The sequence below is a fragment of the Rhinoderma darwinii genome, chromosome 2 (genome assembly GCF_050947455.1).
Source record: "Rhinoderma darwinii isolate aRhiDar2 chromosome 2, aRhiDar2.hap1, whole genome shotgun sequence".
NCBI classification, from domain to species: Eukaryota; Metazoa; Chordata; class Amphibia; order Anura; family Rhinodermatidae; genus Rhinoderma; species Rhinoderma darwinii.
The window spans coordinates 455561205-455570674 of record NC_134688.1 but is presented as its reverse complement, the minus strand read 5'-3'; positions in this window follow the sequence as shown (position 1 = coordinate 455570674).

Sequence of the window (9470 nt, the reverse complement as noted above, 5' to 3'; positions counted from 1 at the left end):
TCATTATGACACTCCATTTAGATGTTTGTAAACAGAAAAGCACGTGGACGAATATAGATAGATAGATAGATAGATAGATAGATAGATAGATAGACAGATAGACGGACGGACGGACGGACGGACGGACAGACGGACGGACGGACGGACGGACAGACAGACAGACAGACAGACAGACAGACAGATAGATAGATAGATAGATAGATAGATAGATAGATAGATAGATAGATAGATAGATAGATAGATAGATAGCAAAGATATAGTAATGACACATAATTACCTTCCTGAGCGCAGCAGAAGTCCTGAAGTCTTCTCGCGTCATGACGTCACGGCGCTGTGCGCCGCGGATGACGTCATGACGCTAGATGGTGTCGGAACATCTGCTGCACCCTGCACCCGGAGCCGAGGAGGAGGGTAAGTGTAACATTACGGTCTGCTGGGGTCCTGTATCTAAGCCGGCCTTGTGATAGGCTTAGATACAGGGTCTAACAGACAGTATCACACATGGACCCTGTATCTAATCCAACCACATGTTAGGCTTAGATACAGTGCCCCAGCAGACAGTAATCTTATACAGTATAAGATTACTGTCTGCTGGGGTTCTGTAGCTAAGCCTACTATGTGGTAAGCTTAGGTACAGGTCCCATCAGACATGGGCCATGTATCTAAGAATACCTTGTGGTAGGCTTAGATACATGTGACACGGTCTGTTAGACCCTGTATCTAAGCCTACCGCAAGGTATTCTTAGATACATGGCCCATGTCTGATGGGACCTGTACCTAAGCTTACCACATAGAAGATGGGTATGTATGTGTCATTACTATAGTAACAGGGGCCCGTGTAATATATTACATAGGCCCTAGTTACTATAGTACGTTTTATAGAGGTAGTACTTACCTTTCCTGGATCCAGCGCTGTAGCCGCAATGTCAGCGAGCTGGGTCCCATATCTAAACCATATGTGATACTGTCTGCTGAGCCACTGTATCTAATTCCATCCATAGCTTTAGGGTCAGAGTGCTACAGAAATGCTGTCTCATATATATGTATATATATATATATATATATATATATATATATATATATATATATATATACATATATATATATATATATATATATATATACACACACACACACATATACACACACATATACATACATGCACACACATTGTTTTTGGAGGGTGGACATATGTTAGTACAAGGCTACTTACTGCTGGCGCCCTGTATCTACGTCTATCATGTGTATAACTGATTGTTGAGACACTGTATCTAAACCTATCATGTATGATACTGTCTACTGAGACAAGGAGGGTATGTGGGACTACCTACAGGGAACTGCATGGCACTGTCTACAAGGGGGATGTATGTCAGGGGGACTGTGTGTGGAACCATACAGGGGGGTTGTGACACTATATACAGGGGGCATTGTGTGGGGAACTCTCTACAGGTGTCTTTGATTAGAGCCCCGAGACGTAACTTTGCTTGTGCCCCCAGAAATGCCAAATTTGCTCCTGAGGGTTAGTACAAGGATACTTACTGCTGGGGCCCTGTATCTTAGGCTACATTCACACGAGCGGGACATATTTACGCCTGTAAAAAGTGCACGTAAATCTGGTCGTGTGCGTTGCGTTTTGCATCAGTGTCAAAAGATAGAAAGTATCGAGGCACTCACCGACTTTGCAATAGATTACTTTTATTCAGGATCTTGGTCTAGGTTGTGGAATAAGCCTACGGCCGTTTCGCGTCCGTACACGCTTTTTCAAGGCCTTGAAAAAGCGTGTATGCATGCGAAACGCCGTAGGCTTATTCCACAACCTAGACCAAGATCCTGAATAAAAGTAATTTGTTGCAAAGTCGGTGGGTGCCTCGATATTTTCTATCTTTTGATATCAAGTTGTTTGTGCTGTACTGGTCGATGAGCACCTCCGGGGCAATTTGACTGCAGTGATCCATCAAAAAAGGCCATTGAAAAACTCCATTAAAATATTTACTGGTTCAACAGTGCCAGCCTTTTCCTTCTTCCTTCTATCTTTGCATCAGTGTGCTTTGCGTGTGGCGTATGTTTTTCCATGCACTTGCAAGCTTTTTTTTAATGTAATTAATGCGTGAAACACGGACAGCACACGGATGGATGTGCGTCCGTAAGCTGTCCGTGGTTTTCACGCAGCCATTGACTTCAATGGGCGACTAATATAGGACATGTAGTGAGTTTCACACAATGGACACTCGCTGCGTGAAACCGTACGCATGTGTGAATAGCCCCATTGAAGTAAATGGGTCCGTGCGCTGTGTGTTATCTCAACACACAGCCCACGGACTAGATTCACGCTTGTCTGAATGAGCCCTAAGGGCATGTTCAGACGTGGCGGAATTCTGCAGACACTGTCCGCATCAATGCCGCACGTAATCCGCGTTGCAGATTCCGTTGCGGATTTGGCTAAAATGTTAAGTAAAATGCTGCGAATTTGTCGTTGCAGATTCAGGTGCAGATCACACCCTGCTGTCTTTCAAACATTCCATCTCAGTCTGGGTATAGATCTCGACACACATAGGTCCAGGCAGAATGATTAAATATCCTGTTCCTGAAAGCAATCTGCAACGCAACACTCATTACATCTGCGCATTTCATTGCGTTATTTTGATACTCCATTGAAGTCAATGGAGAAATTCCGCAACAAGTCCGCAACAGACAGTGTATACTGCGTAAAGAAAATTCTGCACCGCAGCCTATTGTCCGCAGCGGAGTTTTCCTGCAACGTCTGCACGAAGATAACGAAAAAGGTGTGGAAACCAACGGACAAACTGTCTGCTGCGGATTTCCAATGCGGACTGTACGCAGCGGAATTCCACAGCAAATCCGCCACGTGTGAACTTAGTCTTTCATGTGTGATGCTGTCTGTTGGGGCCATGTATCTAAGCCTATCATATGTGATACTGTCTGCTGAGACAATGCATCCAATTCTATCCAGCGGTGTAGCTATAGGAGCCTTAGTCTTATAGATATGCGATCTTCGATATGTATGTAAAAAAACAAAATATATATGTAGAGAGAATAACAGAGGATAGATAGATAGATAGATAGATAGATAGATAGATAGATAGATAGATAGATAGATAGATAGATAGATAGATAGATAGATAGATAGATAGATAGATAGATAGATAAAAAGATAGATAGATAGATAGATAGATAGATAGATAGATAGATAGATAGATAGATAGATAGATAGATAGATAGATAGATAGATAGATAGATAGATAGATAGATAGATAGATAACAGAGAGATATAAAGATAGATAGATAGATAGATAGATAGATAGATAGATAGATAGATAGATAGATAGATAGATAGATAGATAGATAGATAGATAGATAGATAGATAGATAGATAGATAGATAGATAGATAGATAGATAGAAATACAAAAATAGGCAGCACACCATAGATGAAGTGAAAAAAAGGGTACTTTATTGGCCCCAAGTGCGACGTTTCAGCTCTATCCACTAGAGCCTTTCTCAAGCAAATGACAAGTGAAACAACCGTGGTATAAATCAGCACACTGATTAACAAATTAATGACGACAATCAAATACAAATATAAATATAGACAAAAATGTATACACAAAATGTGCAAAATATCTCCATTAGTGATATGTCAGTAAACATGTGTACAAAATATAATAATATAGGCGTGTTACAGAATACACAGACAGCAGAATACATCCATTATGTGTATATTATAATGTAGGCACATGTGTAAACAATCGTGCAATCAAAATAATAAAAAATCTAAAAAAGGATATCACCTGGGGATGTTAGATCATAAAACCGCAATGGCGGCGTCCACGAGGCGCAACTGCGCATGCGTGAACGTATGGCTGAGGGTAAAGGTCACCCACGAGTGTGTCATAATTGGCGCATGCGCACTGCATATCTGAGTGCACCGACGCCATGTTGGATCCTGGATAAATCAAGAAATTTAGGCATTCCGCCCATCTCTAATTAAATGTGATTTATACGGAATTAGACAGCGATGACAGGCAAGATCGTGTCACAGACCACAATAATACCGGGCTCTATACCAGTAAAGAGAGTACAACACGTTTAAACATTGCATCAGGGGCGGCAGGAGGTCACAGATCCGCAGCAAGCAGATCCATGTCACTCACAAGCAGGAAAAGCACCCTCTCACGTAAACATAACGTACACATGACAGAGTGCAGTCCCAAGCCTCCCCACTAGCGTCGTAAGACATGTGTAATTGGCGTAACTGGAGAGCCTCATACCAGTAATGGGTCATAGCAACATAGAACACTTATCTGCCTAACGTCACCACAAATCAATATTAAACATAAAATGCATGGGAAGACAGTGCCATACAGCATAAAACCAGGATTATCAGCCATACATAAAATCAATGCAAATGATCCAATCGATCCACAGAAGTGATATCCCGTAAGATGCATCTTCATCTAAAGATTGAAATCCGAACAGGAAGATATAAAGAGAAGAAAATGGAACAGAGATGCAGACGATTACCAAAAGGGGAAGGTGTATAACTGGCAGAGAGATGACTACAGAGATGCACCTGAGTCCAAGGAGAATCGGAGACGTAGGAGATCATGGATACCCAACAAGGGGGCGACGGAGAATTCTTTTCCTTTTTTAGGGGAGACCCCGGACTCTTCCTTACCGGCAGGAAGTGTACCAGGAGAGGGGGCAGAAGGCACGGTTGGCGGTCTAAACCAGAGAGTGAACAGGCCCAGACAACAGATGAGGAGGGGTCCAATGGAGTTGAGGAAACGATAATTGTTAATATACCCTCCAAGGTATTGACCGATGCTCAATCTTCTCTTCTTAATAAGGGTCTGTCATTTTGTCCTGCTACATGTACTGATTGGTTCTCTATTGAAAAAGATCTATTTCGTTTTTTTAGATCCATTAAGTTAAAGTGGTGGTTCTCTGAGAAACTCTTTGATATACCTACTAGGAGCTCTGAATTAAATCTCAAACAGGTTGGTCTATCTAAAGGGAGTAATTTTACACCTTCATTGAGTATGCCGGCCATTGAGGCATTTATTACTGCAGTCAAAAATGATATTGAAACTATCAAAATAGGTCCCAACCCTAGCCACAGACATACACATCCCAATTTGACCACAGCAGAGTTTAAGGCACTCAATGAGTTAACTAGAGACACTGGTATCACAATCAAACCAGCCGATAAGGGTGGTGCGGTTGTGATTATGGATACCACTGCATATTTAAAAGAGATACGGAGACAGTTAAATGACTCGGCTGTCTACAGACGGATCTCACAAGATCCCAAGTTTGAATTTAGTAGGGAGATCAGGGGAGTACTGGATCAGGCAAAACTGGGTGGGATTATTGATGAGGGTTTGAGTGAGTATTTGACCATTGAACACCCTAGGACTCCAGTCCTATATATCCTTCCTAAAATTCACAAAACCTTAATTAATCCCCCGGGCCGTCCCATTGTGTCCAGCACGGACTCTATTTTTTGTCATGTTGCCATATTTCTTGACAAAATTCTAAGACCCTATGCTATAGGTGCCAGCTCTTACATTAGGGACACGTCCGATTTTTTGAATAAATTACAGGAAGTCTCTATACCAAGTGATAAAAACATTATCCTTGCCTCGTTTGATGTTATAAGTTTGTACACAGTTATTGACCATGCTAGAGGCCTAAAGGCTGTAGAAGAGTTTTTACAACTATCTGATTTCTCCCCTGAGTGTCGTTTATTTCTCATACAGTTGCTTAACATTATATTGCGATGTAACTATTTCCTGTTTGGTGATGATTTCTTTTTACAACTGTGTGGTACTGCTATGGGGTCGAACATTGCCCCTACATACGCTAATATTTATATGCGTACTTTAGAGGAGGTGTTCGTCTATGTGTCCCACCACTTTGACCATGTTGTGAAGTGGTGGCGATACATCGATGACATTTTCTTGATCTGGACCGGAGACCTCACCATGTTGACAGAGTTCCATGATTTTCTAAACACAATTGATGAGGGTGTTAAGTTCACGCTGGTACATTCCGAATCAGAAATACAATTTTTAGATGTACTGGTTAGGACTAGCGGTAATCAGTTTAGCACTGAGCTCTTTGTAAAACCTACCGACTGCAATAACTTGCTTCTCTTCTCTAGTAGTCATCCACGCAGGATGGTGGAAAGCCTACCTGTCAGTCAACTTATGCGTGTTAAGAGAGTGGTTAGCGATACAGACAGTTCCGACAAAACACTGGACCTGATAATGGATCGCTTTAAGAGACGTGGGTACCCGACGAGACTCCTTGATAAACACAGGGCTAAAGTAGATAAAATGGACAGGGTGACATTACTAGAATCCAAGGGTGTACCAACTGACCAAGGACGCATTCCCTTTGTCTCGACTTACACAGAAAGGAGCAATGATATTGCTGATGTCATCAAACGACATTGGTCCATGTTAGGTAATTGCCTTCCTCATGTGAAGGAATTTGCCAAACCCCCACTTTTTTCATATCGGAGACCTCCGAGTCTAAAGAATAGGCTCGTGAAAGCGGACATTGGTCCCATTAGCACCAAGAAACAGACGTTTCTGGCTACACCCAAGTTAGGATGTTATCCGTGTTTGTGTTGTGTGAACTGTCCCCTTATATCTAAGGGACCAGTTTTCGTACATCCTGGTACGGGTAAACAATTCCACATTAGACATTATTTGACATGTAATAGCGATTTTGTTATTTATGTACTTCAGTGTCCATGTAAACTTTTATATGTAGGTGAGACCACCTTGGACCTGAAGACCAGACTCAACCAGCACAGGTATACCATTAGGAAGAGGAGGTTGGATCTTCCGGTATCCAAACATTTCACTGATTTAGGGCATACTGAACAGCAATTACGTTTCTCCATTTTAGACCGTATCCCGTTACCCAGAAGGGGTGGGGATAGGACAAAACTTCTTAAACTTAGAGAACTGCAATGGATAGGAAGATTGAATACCTTAAAACCTATGGGTCTAAATGTGGATTTTGCGCTGGGTGGGCTTATGTAGATCTTGTTCCCATTGGGTCTCAGCAATGGTACACTCTGACGTTCCGTTCTGTATATTTGACCTGTGAATTGAATTTCTATTCCTGAATATATACTAATTTTACTTTTTCTATTCTAGATGAAGATGCATCTTACGGGATATCACTTCTGTGGATCGATTGGATCATTTGCATTGATTTTATGTATGGCTGATAATCCTGGTTTTATGCTGTATGGCACTGTCTTCCCATGCATTTTATGTTTAATATTGATTTGTGGTGACGTTAGGCAGATAAGTGTTCTATGTTGCTATGACCCATTACTGGTATGAGGCTCTCCAGTTACGCCAATTACACATGTCTTACGACGCTAGTGGGGAGGCTTGGGACTGCACTCTGTCATGTGTACGTTATGTTTACGTGAGAGGGTGCTTTTCCTGCTTGTGAGTGACATGGATCTGCTTGCTGCGGATCTGTGACCTCCTGCCGCCCCTGATGCAATGTTTAAACGTGTTGTACTCTCTTTACTGGTATAGAGCCCGGTATTATTGTGGTCTGTGACACGATCTTGCCTGTCATCGCTGTCTAATTCCGTATAAATCACATTTAATTAGAGATGGGCGGAATGCCTAAATTTCTTGATTTATCCAGGATCCAACATGGCGTCGGTGCACTCAGATATGCAGTGCGCATGCGCCAATTATGACACACTCGTGGGTGACCTTTACCCTCAGCCATACGTTCACGCATGCGCAGTTGCGCCTCGTGGACGCCGCCATTGCGGTTTTATGATCTAACATCCCCAGGTGATATCCTTTTTTAGATTTTTTATTATTTTGATTGCACGATTGTTTACACATGTGCCTACATTATAATATACACATAATGGATGTATTCTGCTGTCTGTGTATTCTGTAACACGCCTATATTATTATATTTTGTACACATGTTTACTGACATATCACTAATGGAGATATTTTGCACATTTTGTGTATACATTTTTGTCTATATTTATATTTGTATTTGATTGTCGTCATTAATTTGTTAATCAGTGTGCTGATTTATACCACGGTTGTTTCACTTGTCATTTGCTTGAGAAAGGCTCTAGTGGATAGAGCTGAAACGTCGCACTTGGGGCCAATAAAGTACCCTTTTTTTCACTTCATCTATGGTGTGCTGCCTATTTTTGTATTTCTGTGGATATTGAGAGCTTGGTCGGCTCCCTGGGATTTGCACCCATCTTTTCTCATTCATCGGTGCTGCTGGACTTTTCTTTTTTTGTCTAGATAGATAGATAGATAGATAGATAGATAGATAGATAGATAGATAGATAGATAGATAGATAGATAGATAGATAGATAGATAGATAGATAGATAGATAGATAGATAGATAGATAGATAGATAGATAGATAAAAAGATAGATAGATAGATAGATAGATAGATAGATAGATAGATAGATAGATAGATAGATAGATAGATAGATAGATAGATAGATAGATAGATAGATAGATAGATAGATAGATAGCAGATAGATAGATAGATAGATAGATAGATAGATAGATAGATAGATAGATAGATAGATAGATAGATAGATAGATAGATAGATAGATAGATAGATAGATAGATAGATAGATAGCAGAGAGATAAAAAGATAGATAGATAGATAGATAGATAGATAGATAGATAGATAGATAGATAGATAGATAGATAGATAGATAGATAGATAGATAAAAAGATAGATAGATAGATAGATAGATAGATAGATAGATAGATAGATAGATAGATAGATAGATAGATAGATAGATAGATAGATAGATAGATAGATAGCAGATAGATAGATAGATAGATAGATAGATAGATAGATAGATAGATAGATAGATAGATAGATAGATAGATAGATAGATAGATAGATAGATAGATAGATAGATAGCAGAGAGATAAAAAGATAGATAGATAGATAGATAGATAGATAGATAGATAGATAGATAGATAGATAGATAGATAGATAGATAGCAGATAGATAGATAGATAGATAGATAGATAGATAGATAGATAGATAGATAGATAGATAGATAGATAGATAGATAGATAGATAGATAGATAAAAAGATAGATAGATAGATAGATAGATAGATAGATAGATAGATAGATAGATAGATAGATAGATAGATAGATAGATAGATAGATAGATAGATAGATAGATAGATAGATAGATAGCAGAGAGATAAAAAGATAGATAGATAGATAGATAGATAGATAGATAGATAGATAGATAGATAGATAGATAGATAGATAGATAGATAGATAGATAGATAGATAGATAAAAAGATAGATAGATAGATAGATAGATAGATAGATAGATAGATAGATAGATAGATAGATAGATAGATAGATAGATAGATAGATAGATAGATAGCAG